We start from the raw sequence: 21,042 nt of genomic DNA, 5'->3' as shown, positions 1-21,042 counted from the left end.
CTCTAGACAGACCTTTGTGCAAATCCTTGCTATATCATATACTAGCTGTGCAAACTAGGGGAGGTGATTTAACTTCAGTGCATCATGGTATGCTCACATGGAAAATGGAGATTATAACATTTTATTTAAGAGGACATTTGAGAGAATCAAATGCAATGATGCAAAGCACTGAGCACAGTGCTTGATACTTAGTAGATGTTTTGGAAGATTCTCATTTTCCTTATCTCTCTGCCTTGATGACCAAGTCACTTACATTCTTATAACACCAAACATTTTTTTCTTGGGAGAGGGGAGGCAGAGGGAGAGGGAGAGAGAGAATCTTAAACAGACCATGCACAGCACAGAGCCCAACGCTCGATCTCATGATCCTGAGATCATAACCTGAACCAAAAATCAAGAGTTGAAGGCAACCAACTGAGCCAACCAGGCACCTCTGTAACACCAAACATTCTGAGTGCACATATTATGTCCACTCCTCATATGGTTCAACAAGAAAGCAACCCTCAAAATCAGAGACTCAGTCCTTGGAGAAAAGAGCCAGAACTAAATGCCAAAAGTAGAACTGAATATTGGAGCCTGATGGAGGTGGCAGCAGCAGGAAACACTGGCTAGAGAAAGGCACTAAATTTAAAGGACGTCATGAAGGCGAAAGAGCTAAGATTTCTAGAGTTACCTGTCTGCTAAAGTGATGCCCCTGGCCAACAGGATGTTCCCACGTGAACCCTGAACTTGCCAACTCCTTCATCAAGCACCAGCCAAGAAGCTGGATGGGTTGCCTGATTCAGCAGGAGAAGGACTGGCTATTGACAATATCTAAGAGGTTCGAGGCTGGTTGCAAGTGGGAACAGGCAGTCCGAGGTAGCCACCTCCTATCAATTTCTCAAAGGATTTGCTTGCACCATCCCAAACAGAACTGCCATGCAGCCTCAGAAAAAGCTATGCAGCAGAACCTCCTTAACAAGCACCTTGCCCCTCCAGCCACCTGGCCCTGCCCACCATGACAAAGTTCTGATGCTAGAGCCTGGACTGCAGGTCAGCATCCCCTGCAACCAGAGCCTCCTTTTCAACTTTTTAAAAGGGGAGGAAACTCACAGGGATGCGGGGGTGGGGTGGGGGATGGGAGGGGGGAGGGTTTGGCCACCTTTTTGCTTTTGCGGTATTGCCCAGCTATTCAATGCCCAGGTATTCATCTCACGTGTTGATTACAAATTTGCAGAAGTTGAAACTGCTGTTTTCCCACAAGCTGTTGGAGCCAGAAAGGTTCTGATCAGTCACTGAGCTGTTTACCCATGGTCCAAGGTTAGGATATAATTCTTTCAAGATTTCTTACCCTCCTTCTTACTACCTAATGAGAAATGGTAGGAAGGCAGCATGGTTTAGGGGAAATCATGGCTTCACTGTTTATCTGACTTATGAATGAAAACACTACATGTGAAAGTAAAGAAAACCCCGGGCAGGTGCACTTGGGAGACAAAGACATTTCAAAGGTACAAGGAATAAAGTATAATTAAGGTTAAAGTGAATTCAAAGTTAGCACAAGTGCATAAGCCTGAGAAAAAACAGCAAGTTTGAGACCTAAAAGATAAAATAAAATATTGACATAAGAAAAATGACGAGTATAAAGTCAACTTGATTTTCTACTGGCTATTTATCAACTGTTCTCAGAGGGAAAATGTCCATATTTCTGATTTTGAGGACCAAGAAAAACTTACAGTGAATTGGTTACTTTTTTAATTTAAGTTCAATTTGTAGTGAATTGTTAAGTGTGTCTGAAGTAATTTAGCTTTTCTCATAGAATAAAAATAATATGTTTACTGTTTAAAATTTGGAAAACAGAAAAAGCACCATGAAGAAAATTAAAACAATTCTGAATTCTGTAATACAGGGTTGTTAGGATTTTACTCATTTTCCTTCTGCTGCCTCTAGATATATATAGATGTATTTACATAATCGAGATAAATTACACATTAAATCCTATCTTTGAATGTTTAAATTAATATGTCTTTAATAATTTTGCATGGTGTTTAAATATTATCTGTTAGTATGTATTCAAGTTGAAAATAACTGCCTTTTCCATTTAAAAAATACTGCATGCTTTTTTGAAATGATTTAAAAATAAAAACATGTATAATAAATTCAAATAAAAATCATGTAATCAATTGGCACTTGACAATAGTGGTATTCCAAATGGGGAAAAGGACAATGTATTCAGTTAATGCTATTACAGCAATTGGTTATTCATCTGGGAGTTTTCAAAATTAAATCTTTATCTCACACCATAAACACAAATAAATACCAGATTTGTTACTAGAGTGCTAAATATATAAAGCAAAACCATAAAAACTAGTAAAGGAACACATAGGGATTTTTTTTTTTGATCTGGAGAAGATCTTAAATATGTAAAAAAAAAAATCAATAATCAGAATATATGTTGTTTAAAAAAATCTTATAAATCTTTGACTGAAAAACAAGCAACCCAACAAGAAAATGAACAAAGAATATAAACATGGATTTCCCAGAAAATAAATGTGTAATAAACATGAGTAAAAGGGCTCAATCTTGCCAGTTATCAGAGAGATGCAAATTAAAACCATATAAAGATATATTTTCCTCCCTGTCAAAAAAACAAAACATTAAAAAAGATTAGTACAATTCAGGGTTGATAAGAGAGTAGAGAAATGGCATTCTTACCTAATCTTAGTAGTGGAATAAGTTAGTGTCACGTTTGGGAAAGACAGTTCGACAGAAGCTATCAATATTTAAAATACATACATTCTTTCATCTGGAAAATTCACTTCAAAACATTTATCCTGAGAATACATACAGTGATTACAAAAGCAACCAAATTAGATGTCATTGCAGCGCTGTAGTTTGGGATAGCAGAAGAGTGGACTCAACCTGAATGCCCATCAGGAGAGGAGTGACAAAGTAAGCCAGAATGCATCCATACTAGGTAACAAGGTAACACATGCATAGTACAGATTATTGCATAGCAGCTAAAATGATCAAGAAAGAATCATATGTAGTGATGTGGAAAACACTTCAACATATATTGTAAAACAAAAAAAAAGCAAATTGCAGAATAATATTACAGACTAGTTCCATTTTGTTTGAGGAACACAACCCAATAAAGCTGTGTCTGTCTAAATGTATGTGTATATATGCACAAGTCTAGAAAAATACAAACAAAACTGATCACGGTACTGATCTCTGGGAAGCAAGGCAGGATTGGTGGGGTAGAATGAAAGGGAACTTCTGCTTTTTATCTACATCATTTTTTTCTGTATTATTGGAAGGATATATTCATACATCATTTTGTATTTACAGATATGTAGCTAGGGAGTAAGGGGTTGGGGAGGAGAGACAGCATCTATCACACAGAGCCAACCACTGCCAGCCTTTGGGTGAACTATCTTTCCAGACATATCTATCTATCTATCTATCTATCTAATCTACTTGAGAGAGAGAGAGAGTGAGCAGGGAGAGGAGCAGAGAGAGGGGGAGATAATCTCAAGCAGACTCCCCACTAAGTACGGAACCCCATTCAAGGCTTAATCCCACGACCCCAAGATCATGACCTGTGCCAAAACCAAGAGTTGAATATTCAACTGATTGAGCCACCCAGGCACCCCACCCCAGACATTTCCCTTTAATACATATATAACAATAAAGATATATAATATACAGAAGTAGAATTCATTTATTCATTTGTTCATTCAACAAACATTTTGGAATATCTACAATGTTCAAGATTCTGGGTATAGAGTAAACTTGAATTCTCTGATCTTGTCTTAGTGAGGGCAGCAGATAATAAGCAAATAAAAATATATAATTTTAAACAGATAAAAGGTCTATGAAGAAAACAAATGAATGCTCATGCTATACATGCAACCAGTATAATCTATTCAATGATATGCAATCTTTCCCTAGTGTTCAATGTAGAGCTGCAGCAACATTTGTAATGTCTGAACCAATATGTGTAATGCTGAAACAATATTATATAGATTAACCATGGTATTTAAATAATTGGTTATTATGAGTTGTTTTTACTAGTATGAGCATCTTTGTGTACTTGTAATTATCACCTTCAGATAATTCCTAGAAGTGGAATCATTGGATGTTTCAGTGGTAAAAGAAGAATTTCTTAGATCCAAGAGTGCTGTCAAGGGCAAATTCCTTATATCTAGTCACATGGGTTCTTACCTGCATGTCCCTAAGGAGTCTTGTGTCTCCATCATTCAGACAGCAATTCTATCAGCCTCTTTCAGCAGATGTAACAGTGATGGCACAGAGTGGAGGGCATGGCCTATCACAGTGGGTTGGCCCTGTGGCAAGACCAGATGGCTCTCTCACCTATGGTATAACTGGGCTTTCAGAACATTGTCACGGCTCTTAAGGAAAGAGTCCAGACATTTGTGGGCTGAGATATTAGTAAACCATCCATCCTCGAAATGTCAAGTGCACTGATAAAATTCAAACAACTTTGCACCTAAGTTCAAACTGCTAAGCCATTAAAATATCACATCATATCACTTAAACTTAGGACCTGCAGGTTCAACTAATTTAGACTATCATCTGGCAGTCAACAGAAAGAGAATCTTACAAGGTAATTTTTGCTTGAATGATCCAAGGATTTCAAAGAGGATTTTCATGAAGACTGATATATTAATAGTAAACACTTTAGTGATATAGGTTCAACATGTGCCATTCATCATTTTAATTGCTTTATAGATATTAATTTAAATCCCCATGATGACTTAATGAGGTCGGTATTTAATATGCTCGAATGACAGACAATAAAAGTAAAACAGAGAGATTATGTAAATTACCCAGTGTCCCACAGCAGGTATGTGACAGAATCAGGATTAAAACCCAGATAGTCTGATGCTAAATCCTATGTGCTTAACCACTGCTCTGTGCTACCTCTCAGCGTGATATAGGTGGGAGGGAAGCATGCGGAATTTTAAATTTTAATTCATTTTGTCAACTGGCCCTTCAGAAAGATTTTATCAGTTTAAAAACTCACAAAAGGTACTTGTGAGACTCTGTTGTCCTAAACCTTTTTCAACATTGAATATCTGTTATTGTTTAATCTTTGCCAATCTTACAGGATAAAAAAAGGATATTTTTTATTAGCATTGTCTGTTACAAGAACTGACAATTTTACAAAGGCTTATTTCCCTTCTTTTTATTTCTGAGATTGCTTCTTCATATATTCCCTTTTTTTTTTAAGATTTTATTTATTTATTCATGAGAGACACAGAGAAAGAGAGAGAAGCAGAGACACAGGCAGAGGGAGAAGCAGGCTCCATGCAGGGAGTCAGACGGGGGACTTGACCCTGGGTCTCCAGGATCAGGCCCTGGGCCAAAGGCAGGCGCTAAACCGCTGAGTCATCCAGGGATCCCTGCTTCTTCATATATTCGATCTTTTATTTCATTACTTATCCTTTCCTTATTGATAAGGAAACGATTTCCTTATTGATTCTATAATATATAATTTGTTTAGCAAATAAGTGACAAAATTTGCTGTATGTTGTCCTTATTTTTCTTCTAGTTTATGACCAGTTTTGATATTGGCTCATTGAAGTTTAAAGCACAATGTGTTAAAATTTTTTACATGTTTTTTTGATTTCTGAATTTTATAACATGCTCATAAATATTTTTCCCACCCCAAATTTTTTTAAAAATTCATATTTTCTTGTAGTGTTTTTATAATTCCATGTTTTTCCTGCATTTAAATCTTCTATCTATCTAGAATTTATTTTGATGTGAAGTGTAAAGCAGAGATTTAGTTTTATTTTACAACAAAATTGCAAGATGGTTGACACAATGTCAACTTATGCATAAAAGAAAAAGAAAATTATGAAGACAGACAAAAAAGACACACTATATAAAGGGGAACAAAGATAGAATTATAGGGATGCCTGGGTGGCTCAGTTGGTTAAGAATTCATCTTTGGCTCAAGTCATGATCCCAGGGTTTTGGGATTGAGCCCTGATTCAGGCTCCCGCTCAGCAGGAAGTCTGCTTCTCCTCTCCCCCCTGCTCATGCTCTCTTTCATTATCTCTCTCTCTCAAATGAATAAATAAAACCTTTTAAAAAATTACAGAAGACTTTTCATAAGAAATTATGCAAGCCAAAAAAGATACTGGAGGGACACCTTGAAATACAAAAAGAGAAAAATAAAAATTGTTAAGCTAGAATTCTATATTTAGCAAAAATATCTTACAAAAATAAGATAAAATAAAGCCTTTTTCAGAAAAACAAAATCTGATATTTTTCTTTGCCAGCAAACTGCACTACAGAAAATATTAAAGGAAGTTCTTCAGACAGAAGGAATATAATATTAGGTAAAAACTTGGGTCTACACAAATAGAGTGCCAGGAAGTGTAAAAGTGAAAGTAAATGTAAAATAGATTCTCCTTAGTTTTAACTGCTCTAAAAGACAGTTGATTGGATAAGGCATACATGTAAACATGTTGTAGGGCTTATAACACATTAAGAGTATAGTGTATGACAACAATAACACAAAAATGGAAGGAATGAATCTGGACATAAGCTTTTGTCAGATTCAAAATCATTCCTTCCATTTTTCTATTACTGTTGTCACGTTCTTACGCAATACAGTAAATGAAATAATATTATTTGAAGGTAGACTGTGATAAGTAACGATGCATATTATAAGCCCTAGGGCAACCACCAAAAAGTTTTAGAAAGATGTAACAAAACTAATAATTATGACGAAATGGAATTGCAAAAAATCCAATTACTACAAAAGAAGGCAGAAAGATAGGAAAGAAGGAACAAGGGACAAATACAAAGTAGTAAGATGATAAATTTAAACTCAACCTTGTTAATAACTACATTAATTGTAAATAATCTAAATACACCAATTAAAATAGACTGGTTGGAAAAGCAAGACCCAAATACATGCTGTCCAAAGGAAATTACATTTAAATATAAAGGCAAAGATCAGTTAAAAGTAAAAGGATGGAAAAAGGCACATGATGCATAAGGAAGCTGGAATCACTACATCAAGTACCACAAAGTAGAGTTCAGAATAAAGAATATTACTAGAGATGATCAGGGACATTACTTAATGATAAAGAGGTCAAGTCACCAAGAAGATATGCATGTTTGAAGCTCTGTTGTTAGGCACATACATGTCCAGGATTGTAATACCTCCTTGGTGAATGCACCAAACAAAAGCCCTTCAAAATATGCCAGGCAAAAAGTGACAATATTGAAAGGAAAAATAAGCAGATCCACAATTGGGGATTTCAATAGTCCTCTCTCAATAATTGACAGAATAGGTAGACAGAAAATTGGCAAAGCTACAGAGAACTTGAACAATTTGATCTAATTAACATTGATCGAGTAGTCTATCCAATAACAGCTGTACGCACATAATTTTCAAGTACACATGGAACATTCGCATAAACCCTTTTCTGTACCGTGAATTAAACATTAAATTTAAGAGACGTGAAATCATCCAAATTATACTTGCTGTCTACAATACAATTAAACTAGAAATCACTATCAGAATGTCTGGAAAATCCCTCAAGTATTTAGAAATCAAGTGACATTAGGTTGCTCATCTTAGAACAAGATATCTCATTATTTATTCAGACCTTCTTCTATGTCTCTAGGGTGAGTTTTCTTATTTTCTTCATCTGTTTTGTACATATTTTTAAAGTTTATCATAGGTATTTCAGTTTTATTTCATTTTATTTTATTTTTGCAGTTGCTTCTGTGAGTGGGGCCTATTACATTTTATTTTCTAATGGGCTATTATTTCCTTGAAGGACGTTGATTTTGCCTTAAAAAAATCTGGCCATCTTATCAAACTCAGTTTTCCAATAATTTTATTTTATTGTGTTCCTCAACTATGTGATCAGATCACCTGTAAATGATATGTTCCCTTCTTTTAAAATATTTATATTACATTTCTTCATTCTGTTGTTTAATTGTATTGATTGGCCCATTCAGAACAATGTCAAATAAACAAGTGGTGTCTAGGACATTGTTTTGTCCCTGGTGCAGAAGACCATGCTGCCAGTATGTCACTATTCATCAGGCCTGGCTTCTAGTGGCTACAATGAACTGATGGGTTGTGAGGCAGACACAAAGCAGTTGCACTGTGCAAATGACGCTGGAGAGCCTAGTTTCATGCAGGAAGCAAACTTTGGGGTAACAGCTGATGTAAAAGCCCCAGGCTTCAACACATGACCAGGACTGTTCAATCACAGAGGCGCAGCGCCATATACATATGTAGCTCTTCAGATGGTTTCCTGTAGGCTTTGGAGAAGGGGCAGGGCTGAGTGTGATTTAAGAGATGTGTGGTCACTGCCTATCTTGGATCTTAAAGTCCTCGAGGAGAGGCTCATTTGAGATCGGAGGCTTTTTGTTTTTTGAGTGTCCTCCCCAAAATATACCACCATTTGCCTTTTGGGCTCTCGGGTAGTAGCTGATGGCAGGCCTGAGGATTTGAGAGGAGGCACAGAAAGGTCAGGAAAGGCACTGGTTGCTGGCTGTTGGGAATGGGGAGACGGTGGCTGTAAGGAGCCAAATACAAACTTCATTCATTTCACAATGTGTTTTGAGTCTCTCTGTCCCTTCCCAGGGCCCTGGAAGTTTATCAAACTTTAGTAGGGAAGTTCACACTTCTGGTGATGGCTGGGGAGCTTGATGAAAGAGACCACAGCAGTATTCCGTGCCAGAAAAATCCGGCTGCTTTTTCACAGGTGTGAGCCTCAAGCTCTTCAGAGCTAGTGAAAAATCACAAAACGTGCCTCATAAGGAAGGCATGAAAGTCATTCAGTAACATGCATAGAATTCCTAGCCCCCTGCTATGTCCCTAAATCCTGAGTGCCTTGCCTTCCCCTTGTATATTTCTCCCTCATAAGAATAGTTACTTAGAAAGAAAGTAGGGATGTTTATGATCTTTGGGATTGAGACCGACACTTGGTTCCTTCAGCAGGGGAACCCCAGAGGGAGAATCTGTGGGGTCAGAGGGATGCCTTCTACCAAATGAGAAATATAGAGGTAAGAGGAGGCATGAGTACAAACCACAGGGTTCTGACTGTCTGGAGGCTGAGGGGCCCTGTCACTTGCTGGTCTTATCTTTAGTCCCATGGCCAAGCCTCCCCATAACAGGTACAAAGGAGTGGCTGTTAGATGCATGGAGGAAATTGTACACATTAAAGCACTAGGTGGTTCCATCAAAAAATGATGTTGGTCTTTTTTTTTTTTTTCAAACATTTTATTTATTTATTCATTCATGAGAGACTCAGAGAGAGAAAGAGGCAAAGACATAGGCAGAAGGAGAAGCAGGCTCCCTGCAGGCAACACTATGTGGGTCCCCTAGGACCAAGGATCATGACCTGAGCCAAAGGCAGTTGCTCAACCACTGAGCCACCGAGGCATCCCTACATTTGCCTTTTCAGAAAGCAGCCACCCCTATGCCTAGAGCAAGCGCTGTCCTTGGGGTAGATTGTAAGGAAAAGGCTGAAATGGAAAGAATAGCTTAGTCCTTCTGCTATTAAAAATAGAAGGCAGTATAAACTCACTTTCTCCCACATGCAAACGTTTTTTTCTGCTTGGTGGCCCAAAGGCCTGTCCTGCATCTGACCACTGTTTAGTGGTTTAGCCAGGCACAGTGAAGGCCCTTGTGTGTGCTTCAGAACAGCCAGAGCCAATCCAACCACAGAGAGTGTGGAGACCCCCAAGCCCAGGTGGATCAAATCCCCCGCACTGGCCATCTGGAGCTGCAAACAGGAGCAGTTAGCCTCGTGGGCAGCCTGAAGGCTGGAGAATGCCAGCCCAGCCCCAAAGAGAGAGGGAGATGCAGACCTGACCCAAAGGCAGGACAGAACACCTGAGAATCTCCTGGTCCCTGAGTCTAGCTCATGCCCCGGCCTGCATTCTGTGAGACACCCCTAAACATCTCCACACCCCCTTTATAGCTAATATATATATATATATATATATATATATATATATATATATATATAAACCAAAAACCCCTTTTGAATTTGAACTAGGATTCTGTTGTTTGACACCAAAAGGGTCTTTTATTTTTTTAAGATTTATTTATTTATTTATTCGTGAGAGACACAGAGAGGGAGGCAGATACAGAAGCAAGCTCCCCATGAGGAGGCCGATGGGGGACTCCATCCCAGGATCCTGGGATTACACCCTGAGCCAAAGGCAGATGCTCAACCACTGAGCCACCCAGGTGTTCCTACCACAAAAGGGTTTTGACTCAGAGGGAAAGTCCTTTATCTGGGCAGCTTACCCAAGTGTGTCTGACTTCATTTCCCTTGTTCATAGCGTTGGCCACCTCCATGGGCCACTTCCATTTTTTGATGATGGGGGTTCCTTAGAGCTGAGTCACCTCTGATTCTGTATGACCTGGGAAACCGCCTGGCATCTCCACTTCTGTGCCTGTAAGATTGCAGATGGCTCAATTGCCACACAACGCCAGTGGGAACACTTGGTAAGATCTCAGGATCATGCTGCATAGGCAGGACCTTTGTACAAATGAGGCCAGTGCTTGTGAAGTTAGCCATAGAATCTGCTCTTTCACCACTACATGTTTGGGACCCTCTGTAATCCTGTTCCTTTCTCAGCACCCCGCTCCAACTAAACAAAAGCTTCCTTGTAGTAGAGAAGTCTCATGACCCGAGAAGTAGGTGGAGGGTCCTGCCCTCTTCGGTGGCATGGGGCCCACTTACAGGAGTGATGGTGTTGAAAGAAAAGGGGATTTGGAGTCAGGAGTCCTGGATTTCAGAGTTGGCTCTAGCATTTGCTAGAAGCATGACCTTGGGTGAGCCTGTCAAACTCACTGAGCTTCAGTTTCTAGATCTATAACATAAGAATAGAAATGATCTTCCCTGCTGTGGCATTGTTGAGAGGATGCAAGGGGCAATATTTGAAAGTGCTTTGTAAACCATAAATCCCCACTCATATTGTGCTGTTATTAAGTGTTATGGTAGCAAAAAAAAAAAAAAATCACACTACACTCTGATGTGCCAAATAAACGTTAACATTCTTCATAACTGAACTCGTTGTCACCGAGAGCTCCATATCTCTAGAGAACAAGTCACAGCAAGGACATTGATTACAACCTGTCAGACTGCAAATGCTCTTGACATACTACTTATTAATTCTCACAGCAACCTCGTGAAGTAGGGGCCAATGCCTGCTCCAATTTAAAGAGTGGGAAGGAAACTCAAAAATGCTTGGTAACAAAAAAAAAAAAATGCTTGGTAACAATATCTGAGCCTCTTTAGTTTAAATCAGTCCTTTTCAAGGAAATGCTGAGTTCTACTCCACTTCATCCTCCTCCTCACTGTGGCCTCTGAGTAGTAGTATTTGTGGAGTTTCTGAGTCCTTGCGGTTGAAGAGGCAGCCTCTGAAGCCTGTGGCGTCCTCGTGCTATGCTGTCCTGTGGGGCATGGTGCTGCCAACGTTCTGGAAATTCTAGGTCAGCTCTGCCTGTGTTGACTCAGCCCCATCTGGTCTCACTGGTGCTGAATGTCCCCCTGACACTGGCTGAGGACTCTGACCCCCCCAGTCAAAAGGGCTTTTTTATAGCCTACTTCGTGGCAACACTCCACACAAGCTCACCACTTAGCACCCTCCGCTCATCCATGTGCCCCCCTCCCAGGTTCTCATAGAGACTCTTGGATACTTCCCAGACCACATGGGGGAACTCTGCCCAGAGGTAGCATCCAATCAATTTTATGCTGATGTAGTAAGCTCTATGTTATTGAGCACATACTATGTTCTAAGCACTGTTGTAGGTTCATAAAATCAGTGACCAAAGATCCTTGCCCTAGTAGAAATGACATTTTAGCAGCTCCGTGACAATGGAGAAAGTACCCTTGTAGAACGGCCTCCCAGTGCCTTAATCAGAAATGGAACAAAAGTCCCTCTCTTCTGGGCCTCCCTCTCAACATCTTCCCTCTCCTAGACATGGAAGTCTGGGCATACCGTCCCTAGGCCCACATTCCATCCCACATTCCAGAAAGTCAGAAAATGGTGGCATTTCACTTTATCATCTTCCTTTGGGGGCAAGGACTTCATCTGCCCCCAAATCTATCCCCTTCTGGGCAATGGATTGGGAAGGGCTCAGGGGGTATGTGTTCTCTCTACTGCTCTTTGATAGAGGCATAGTGTGTCTTGGTTCTTATCATGGCAAAGGGAACTATTGGCGATTTAGAAAAAATTTCCCTCTCTCTGCAAAGCCTGACTTTCAAGAATATTGTCATGATGAATAGGCAAAGAAAGTCAATTGTGAGACTTGAAGTCAAGTGGGACCCCTCTGTTCTGGGGGTCCTGCTCTGTCCATCCCTGAGTGAGTTCAGCCTCAGAATTCAGGGTTAGAGGTACAAAGTTGACAGGGAACAAAAGATTTAGGGGTAAGTGAAAATACATGAGCAACCCCTGGTTAGGACAGAGACATTATCAAACAAGAGCTCATATTCTGACATACATGCTGAAGGTCAGTTACATTTTCTTTTCTTTATTTTATTTTATTTTATTTTACTTTATTATTTTTAGAGAGAGAGAGAGAGAGTGGAGGGGCAGAGGGAGAGGGAGAGAGAGAATCCCAAGTAGGCTCCATGCTGAGCATGGAGCCCAATGCGGGGCTTGATCCCACAACCTTGAGATCATGCCCTGAGCTGAAATCAAGAGTCAGAAACTTAACTGACTGAGCTACTCAGGTGCCACGTGTTCAGTTACTTCTTATGTGTTCCCTGTAGCTTTCACCATAGCCCTTTATAACAATGTTTACACCTCATAAATCTTTTGTTGAGTGAACAAATGACTTATTAAAGAATGTATTCCATGTTATTCATGGCAATGATAATCAAGTCATCAAAAAAAAAAATTTAAGTCCTACTTTATACTCAGCATTTGAGAGTAGACACAAAGACAGTTCTTGCCTGTGACGAGGAAGAGAAAAGTAGCACATATGAGGCAATTGCTGACTTGTTAACTCAGGAAGGGAGAGATGAGTGTGGGATGGGATTGACCGAAGCTCTTCCTGGAAGAGCAAGATTGAGATAAGCAGAGGAAAGGAGGCAGAGGGCAGGGGGAACAGCAGGCATAGAGCAGGGAAGCTCAGGGCCAGTAGAGACTGAGATGACCAGAATGGGGAAGGCAGAGGAGGGAGCAGTAGGAATGAAGCCAGATGGAGGAAGAGGTAATACATGGAGGATCTTAAAAATTCAATAAAGGACTTTGGATTTAAGTGGGTTTCATTAGGCTAGGCTGTAATAATAAATAGACCCAAATATTTTCAAAGACAGTACAAGTTTACTTCTTGCTGATGTGGATAAGAAGTCCAAGTTCACTGGTGGGTGGCTTTCCTCCTGACAGTAATTCAGGGGCCCAGACACCTTCCATTCCTGTTGACAACATCTCCTGAGCCTCACTGTTGTCTACTTATAGCTGGTGCTCTTCTTTTTTTTTTAATAATTTTTTAAAGATGTATTTATTTATTTGAGAGAGAGAAAGAGTGCACACAAGTGGAAAGGGGCAGAAGGAGAGAGAGAGTCTTAAGTAGGCTCCATACCCAGTGAGGAGCCTTACATGAGGCTCAATCTCACCACCCTGAGATCATGACTTGAGTTGAAATCAAGAGTTGGATGCTTAACTGACTGAGCCACCCAGGTGCCCTGGTGCTTTTCTTAAAGAGTTGGACATTTTCCTCACTTTCTATTGCCTGGAACTCAGTGATATGAGACCTTTTAACAGAGAGGAGACTGGTAAATGTAGGCTAGCCATGTTCCTAGCAAGATAAAATGGATATTGGGGGTGCAGGTAACAGTCACTGCCACACATGAAAATCCCAAAGGAGTTGCATATAGTAGTTTGGACCCAGTCCATCATTTCATCATCCAGTAGGACTTGGGAGGCTTCAGGAGAGAAGCACTAGCTGCTGATTGACAAGAGATCATATGTGAAATGATGAGGGCCCGAAGGTGTCTGGTGGCAGTAGAATGTAGAAGAAAAGAAGATAGAAGAGAGAACTGTGGGATTGGGAAGGGCAGGGGGACAGCATTGACATCAGGAAATAGATGAAAGAGTGCTCAGTGAATTTACTAAAGCCAAGGTGACTCCACAGTCTGTGACCTCAGAGACCAGAGGGAGATGGAACATGTGACAGAAATGTGGTTGGTCAATGTTAGATTGAGGGAGCCAGTCTGGATGGAGGAAAGGATAATGAGGTGAGAGACCAAATGCCTTGCAAAAGCAGCAAGAAGGAATTTCAATGTAAGAGATGAATGCTCACTTAACTAAAGTTCTTACAGAACTGAGACCTCAACCCCTTGGGACTACATCCTCCTGTCCTTAGATAACAAATTGAGAGGCCATTGGTCCACAGATCTTCAGTGGCTGTACCAGGCAAATTGGTGCCCCCTAACCTTCAGATTGGTGCTTAATCATTTAGACACAGCAGGTAACCATGCTTTCTCTGAAAAAGGTCCCAGAAAAATAGATGCTCCTTCTACCATGAGGTCTGATACCACTCCCCCAACCTCCAAATGCTAGCCTCCTCCCATATATCCTTTTCAATGGCAACAGTGCAGTACACCAACTGGAGGACAAAAAACATAGAGCTGTCCACATGGTAGGCCCTCACAGGTGCAGACTGCTGAGCTTTCAGGAATCTGAATGACCCACAGTTTACTCTCAGACAAAAGTCAGTAAATGGCCTCCTAAGGTGATAGGCCTTGTTCTCCCAGACCTTTTCTCCCCATCCAAACCTGCACCAATGCCCCCCTCTCAGAGAGGGCGCCCTTCTCCCCTGGGCTCAATGACTAATGCCTGATTCAGCTGTACTCTTCACTTGAGTGTCAGTATTTTCCTACCAGTACATCCACTCCTTCTTTTCCCCCCCACATCAGCCTGGCGAGGTGACTCACCTGCTATTAGCTGTGCCCCAAGTCCTCCCACCCCCTACACCCCCAAGCAATGACTGGGCAGGAGTGAGGACGAAGGGAAGCTTATCAGGAGGGACACCCTCCATAAGGATGAGGGAGCCCACAGCCAGACACTCGGTAAAGTGAGGCCTAAGCCTGTTGCAGGAGTGCCTGGGTGAGGGGACAGTCTAGAGCAGGAAAGGAGTGGTTGACAAGGTCGAGAAGAACCAAAGCTGTCCAACGGAATGGACAGCAGCCTGACTAAACCTTGAGTATGTGAGATGGTATGAGCGACCTTCGGCTCCACCAGTGTCTCTTCATAACACCCAGAACATCCTCGTAGGCTCTGTCCCATGATTCATTGTATGCATTCCCACTGTGGCATTGAGATCTGCAACAAAGGGAAAGATAGAGGGAAAACCTTCTAACACAGCCGTGTGAGGATGACTTGGCCGCAGAAAGTTACATAAAAATGACTTAGTAGTCACAGTTACATGAGAGATAGGCTCTCAGAACTCTGGTGTGACCTGCCTGAGGGTAAACCCACTCCCCGGGGCAAGATATAGAGGAAAAGTGCTATAAGTTCATCTGGCAGGAGTGATTGCTTCTCCTTGTCACAAAACAGAGCCCTTACTTTGCCACGGAGCAACTGGAGATTCAGACCAACATATTCAATAATTCAGCATGTTTGAGCATTTGTTTCATATCAGACACAGTGCTGGAGGAGAGTCACACACCTCAGAGCTGAAGGAAATCTGGAGACCATCTACTCCCTCAGGGCCCCAAGCAGCGAAGGGACTTTCCTAGAATACCAGCTAGTCGTGATGGAGCCAGAGCAGAGTTCCTGTTTCCTGTTTCTCTTCACTACCCACTTTATCTGGCCTTCTCCCAGGAAATCATTTTATAATAAATAAAATTTTCTCAGGGAACCTCAAAATTGAGACCAATAGAGAAAATATCTAATGCTGTGCCATGACCCCTGGGCCCATGCAGGTTGACCATGCCCGTAAACAGAGGCGAGCCATCCTTGACCCTGACCCTTCCCTTTCTCATCCCACACAGTCTTTCCCCCATTTTCTCTGCAAGACCACCTCCTGCCCATATACCCTGATATTCCTAGAATCAGGCAGCCTCCCCCATCTGCTATCCCTTAAAGGTGACCAGTCACTGAGAACCAGAGGAAGTCTGGTTTCTATTTCCCCCACTTCCTTCTTGTGGCTGCTTCCTCATGACCACCTCACTTCCCCATTCCCTACCACCCCACCCAGGTGGGGGACGCTGACAGAGGGCAATGAATGTATAGTGGGAAGACCCATTGGAGTCAAGCAGACATTGTTTGAATCCAATCTACATCAGTCACTGACTGTATGACCACCACAGGTTATTTGATCTGTCTCAAAGTCTTCATTTAAACTTGGAAACAAAAATAATAATAATAATTTTAAACATTAAAAAAAACTTTGAAACTGATAATATCCTACTCTCAGAGCTTTTCATATATGTGACATACTAATCCTATACTAACATACTAATCCATGAACATACTTAATTCTTTTATTAAACTAAATTAAGCCAGTCTCTGCTGGTTTTGTGTTATTGTGAAGCCACAGGGCCAGAGTTGGGGCAAGGAGGAAGGACAAAGATGACAAGAAGGAAGAGCGCTCTTCAGTAGCCCAACCACGGTGCCTTTCCCGGGCCTCCCCGCTCGTCTCACCCCTGACACCACCACTAGTTGGGCTTCTTCTTCTCCTCACTACCAGTCATGCCCTGTGTACTCCCGCCTGTTAGCTGGCCTGGTCACAAAAGGCCCAAGAGACTCACAGCATCTCTACCTTCCTCTGAAATGGCAATGCTCTGACTAGGATCCTTTGGGAGTCCCCTACATCATCTTTCTCGTCTCTGGACTCCCTTACTTACAAGGCCTAATCAAGAAAGGAATTGGACCCTGAGGAGAAAGGGTCTTTGCCTGAATCTTGTTCCCACATCTCCCAGCAGCAGCATGCCTGGGGGCCAAAGGGAGGCAGGATGTTCTGGTCCTCCGATAATGTGGCAGTGGGGTTTTTCAAAGATGGCTTGGGATGGTTAATTTTATGTGTCAACTTGACTAGGCCACAGGGTGCCCACACACTTGGGCATATCTGGGTGTGTCTGTGACAGTGTTTCTGGATGAGGTTCCCATTTGAATCAGACTAAGTAAAGCAAACTGCCCTCCTAGTGTGGGTGGGCTTCATCCACTGAAAGCCTGAATAGAACAGAATAGCTGAAAAAGAAGGACTTTTGCCTGCCTGCTAGAGCTGGGACACCGGTCTTTTCCTACCCTTGGACTAGAACTTATACAGGTGGCTCTCCTGGGTCTCTAGCTTGCCAACTACAGATCTTGGGACTTCCATCAACTTCCATCAATCATACGAGCCAACTCTTAATGACATGTCCCTGTGGATATGCGTGTATACCTATTGGTTCTGTTTCTCTGCAGGACCCTAATACATGCTTACAGCAACATATCCCATCCCAGTCTCTCTTCTTGCTAGGCAACTTTTACCCTCCCCCATCAAGTGGTGTGGCCTCTGTTCCCTCCCTTTGAACCTGGTTGGGATTACGACAGCAAGGAAATGACTCTAAGTGACTGCCAGCCCTAGGTCATAAAAGATGCTACAACTTCTTCTTTGTTCTCTTCCACTATTGTCACCCTTGCTGATGTAGCCCAGAGAAGCTCAGAGTCCAAAGGTCCGAGAGAGCTGGAGGCAGGGCAGGGAGCAGGACCAGTCCCTACCTCTTGGCCTGGCCTGGTCCCTGAGTGGTTTCTCACCTCCCACAGCCTGGCCCCCTGCCCCCCTGGCAGTTTGGTCAACTTTTAGGCCCCCCAACCTGACTCCCTTAGGGACACATGTTGAACAGATGAATGGCTCCCAGACTCAGGATGTCAAACAAAACAGCGCTGCTGTTTTTAGCTACTGTAAATTCCCCATGGCCCTGAGAGTGAGGATGTGGTCCTGGAGCTGGGTGCCCCCCACCCCTTCACTTCTGAAATTCCTGCTTGCCTCAGAGCAAGTGAAGAAATGCAGCCCTTCCTCCAATGCCGTCTGCCCCCCGTGTACATCTCCCACCCAGGAAAGCAGAGAAAGAACAACATTTTACATACTTGTCATGGACCAGCCTTTATGTCCCAGGCAGAGTGTCGGGGCATTCCAAGCCAGGGAGGCAGACACAGAGACCAGAGGAGACAGACAGACAGAGGGAAGCAGGGAGTGAGAGAGTCTCAGGAGATAAATCCGGCTCAGCCGGCATTGACATGCGGCCAGCAGTTTGCCAGCTGTGCTCTGCACAGAGGGCAAAAGACAAACAAGCCCCTGGCCTACCCCTGCAACACTTCAGTTCTGGTGGCCTTCTGGACTCAGGCATAAATGAAGTCAAAACAATGCCGTGGAAAAAGTAAGCTGAGGATGGTCAAGAAGGCAGAAGCAAGGGACCGAGCCCCTCGGTTCAGAGTTCCGGAGAAGGGTGTGAAGAGCTGAGTTCTGAGGCTTTGTCAAATGCCTTTTTCCACTCTGTCCTTAATAGTTTTAACATATTCCCGAACCTTCACTGTGTGTCAGGCACCATTCTATACCTTTGCTCGTCTGACATGTATTCATCAATAAGCCTATATGATTGCTATTCTTATTACGTCCATCACACAGGTGAGGAAACAGAGGCGTGGGGAGGCGTGATTGCCAAGATCACCCGGCTGGTGAATCTCAGAGGCAGGATTTGAACGGAGGTGTGCAGCCTCCCGGGCCCTTGCTCTAGCCATCGCCTGCTGTCCTTCTGGAGACAGTCACAGGACAGCGAGGCTGAGGAGGCCCTGGAGAAGTCATCTGCACCTGTTTCCCGCATGGCCTGGTCCTTTAGATGACAGCTTCTCAGAAACAGAGCTGCCCACGGCCTTCCATGGAGGGTCAGATTCTGGTGGTCGGTTGTGAGGCCCCAAGAGCTGGATTTCTAAATGATTTTTCTGGTCAGACACTGACCTAAATCCACTTGCTTAACCACTCAATTTTACAGGTGAGAAAAGCAACTGAGAAGAGTTAAGAGAAGGGCTGAGGATCGCAGGGCCAGCTGGTGGCCGAGCAGCCCCTGAAGCAGACACCTGGTTCTCTCGGCCTCCCTGACACCTGCTGTCCTGCCTGCTCTCCGAGGGAAGACTTCTTCAGGAGAAGCTGGAGCAAATGTTACCTTTCCTTGAGGTGAAGCCAAAAACCCCTGCACTCCTACATAAGGAGGTTCACTGTCTCTGTTGGTCTGGGGGCTGTTGATTCCACCCGGGGAGCCAGCGGTCACATATGTCCTGTGATTCAAGGGCCTCTGAGGGCCACTTCCCCACTGCCCCATCCACCATGCCTCTGAAATCCTCTCCATCAGATTCAAGAAGGTGACAAACATGCAAACCTCTTGCCTGGAAGTGGTAGGATGCTAATGACTGTTAGGACTTTTGTTCACTAACAGATCCAGACTTTGAAGGGTTGAGGCAAAGGACGGCTGTGCTTTCTTAGAGTAGGATGAGGAGGAGGACGAGGGGGAGGAGGACTAGAGCAGAAAGAGAATAAGTGAGCCCCTCCGAGGTCTGCAGGTGAATCTCAGCAATGTAATTTCCCTTTCTCTGATTTTTAAAAAGATTTTATTTATTTATTCATGAGAGACACACACAGAGAGAGGGAGAGAGGCAGAGACATAGGCAGAGGAAGAAGCTCCCTGTGGGGAGCCCAATGCAGGATTGGATCCCAGGACCCCAGTATCATGACTTGAGCCGAAGGCATATGCTCAACGGCTGAGCCACCCAGGCATCCCCTTTTTTCTGATTTCTGAAAGTAATTTGCATCCATATTTGTTCTTTTACCCTTGTTAGCTGAGTCTCTCCTTAAAACTTCCCCATGACGTCAGTGGTAGGTGTGTGCTAACTAAGAATCCAGACAACCTTGAACTGCTACAATCTTGACTCATGTTTTTTGATTCTGGCAGCCCTTATCACTTTTCCTTTTTCTGGAGTATCTTCTCCTCACCTCTCCCCAAATCCGGTGCTACTTGGGTTCTCCCTCATTACAGATGTGCTCCTCTCAGATTTGAGTGTGGATCAGGATCATCAGGAAGTCTCTTTGGAGCACAGATGCCCCCAGCTCCTCAGCTCCTGATTCAGTAGGTCTGTAGTGGGGGTAAGCATTGGCTTTTTTTTTTTTTTTAAGATATTTATTTATTTATTTATTTATTTATTTATTTATTCATGAGAGACACAGAGAAAGAGGCAGAGCCAGGGGCAGAGGGAGAAGCAGGCTCTCTGCTAGGAGCCCGATGCAGGACTCGATCCCAGGACTCTGGGATCACGACCTGAGCCAAAGCCAGATGCTCAACCACTGAGCCACCCCGGTGCCCCAAGCATTAGCCTTTTTAACCCAGAAGGCACCGGTGCTGCTGGTCCAGGGGCCGCAATAAGAAGCCCTGCTCTTGCTCAGTACCATTCTTCCTCTTCCAGCGGTGTTTGCTTATTATTCTCACACCATCACCTTGTCTATCTGTTCTGGCCTCTGTGGTCACCAACTCAGTCCTCTCTGGTGGAGTCACCTCCAAATGGCTGGAGCCACGATGGATTTAGTTTCTAACTTATCCCCACAGACCTGCCACCTAACCATTTCATAGCTTTGATGCTGATCAAAAGCCTTTCCTCCATTTCTCTCCCCTCTTACTCTAAGTCAAAGCTGAGGAAACCCAGATAACTAGGCCTTATGATAAAAAAACAAAAACAAAAAAACAGGAAGATCTGGTCCCAAGCAGGGGAAGCAGCTGCCCTGGTGACCAGGCTGACGTTAGATACTCTCAATAGACCAAGAAAGTGGGCAGTCTGGCACTGGCTCCAGCCAGGTCTGGGATGATTACAGAGAAAACATCCAACCCAATCTCCGCCCACCCATCCACCCATGCTCTTTCTGTCCTCACCAGACCCGCACGCCCCAGAGTCCTGCAACCCCTCTCCAGGGTAAGGCATCCAGATGCCAGCAGACTGTCTTCCCAGGACGTTGAGCAACACTTGTGGAAGTATTTCTAGCATTCATGCACTCCCCAACAGCCTGCAAGA

Source organism: Canis aureus, chromosome 15, assembly GCF_053574225.1.
Source record: "Canis aureus isolate CA01 chromosome 15, VMU_Caureus_v.1.0, whole genome shotgun sequence".
Classification (NCBI taxonomy): domain Eukaryota; kingdom Metazoa; phylum Chordata; class Mammalia; order Carnivora; family Canidae; genus Canis; species Canis aureus.
The sequence above is the reverse complement of the archived record's forward strand: the minus strand, read 5'-3'. Positions refer to the sequence as shown.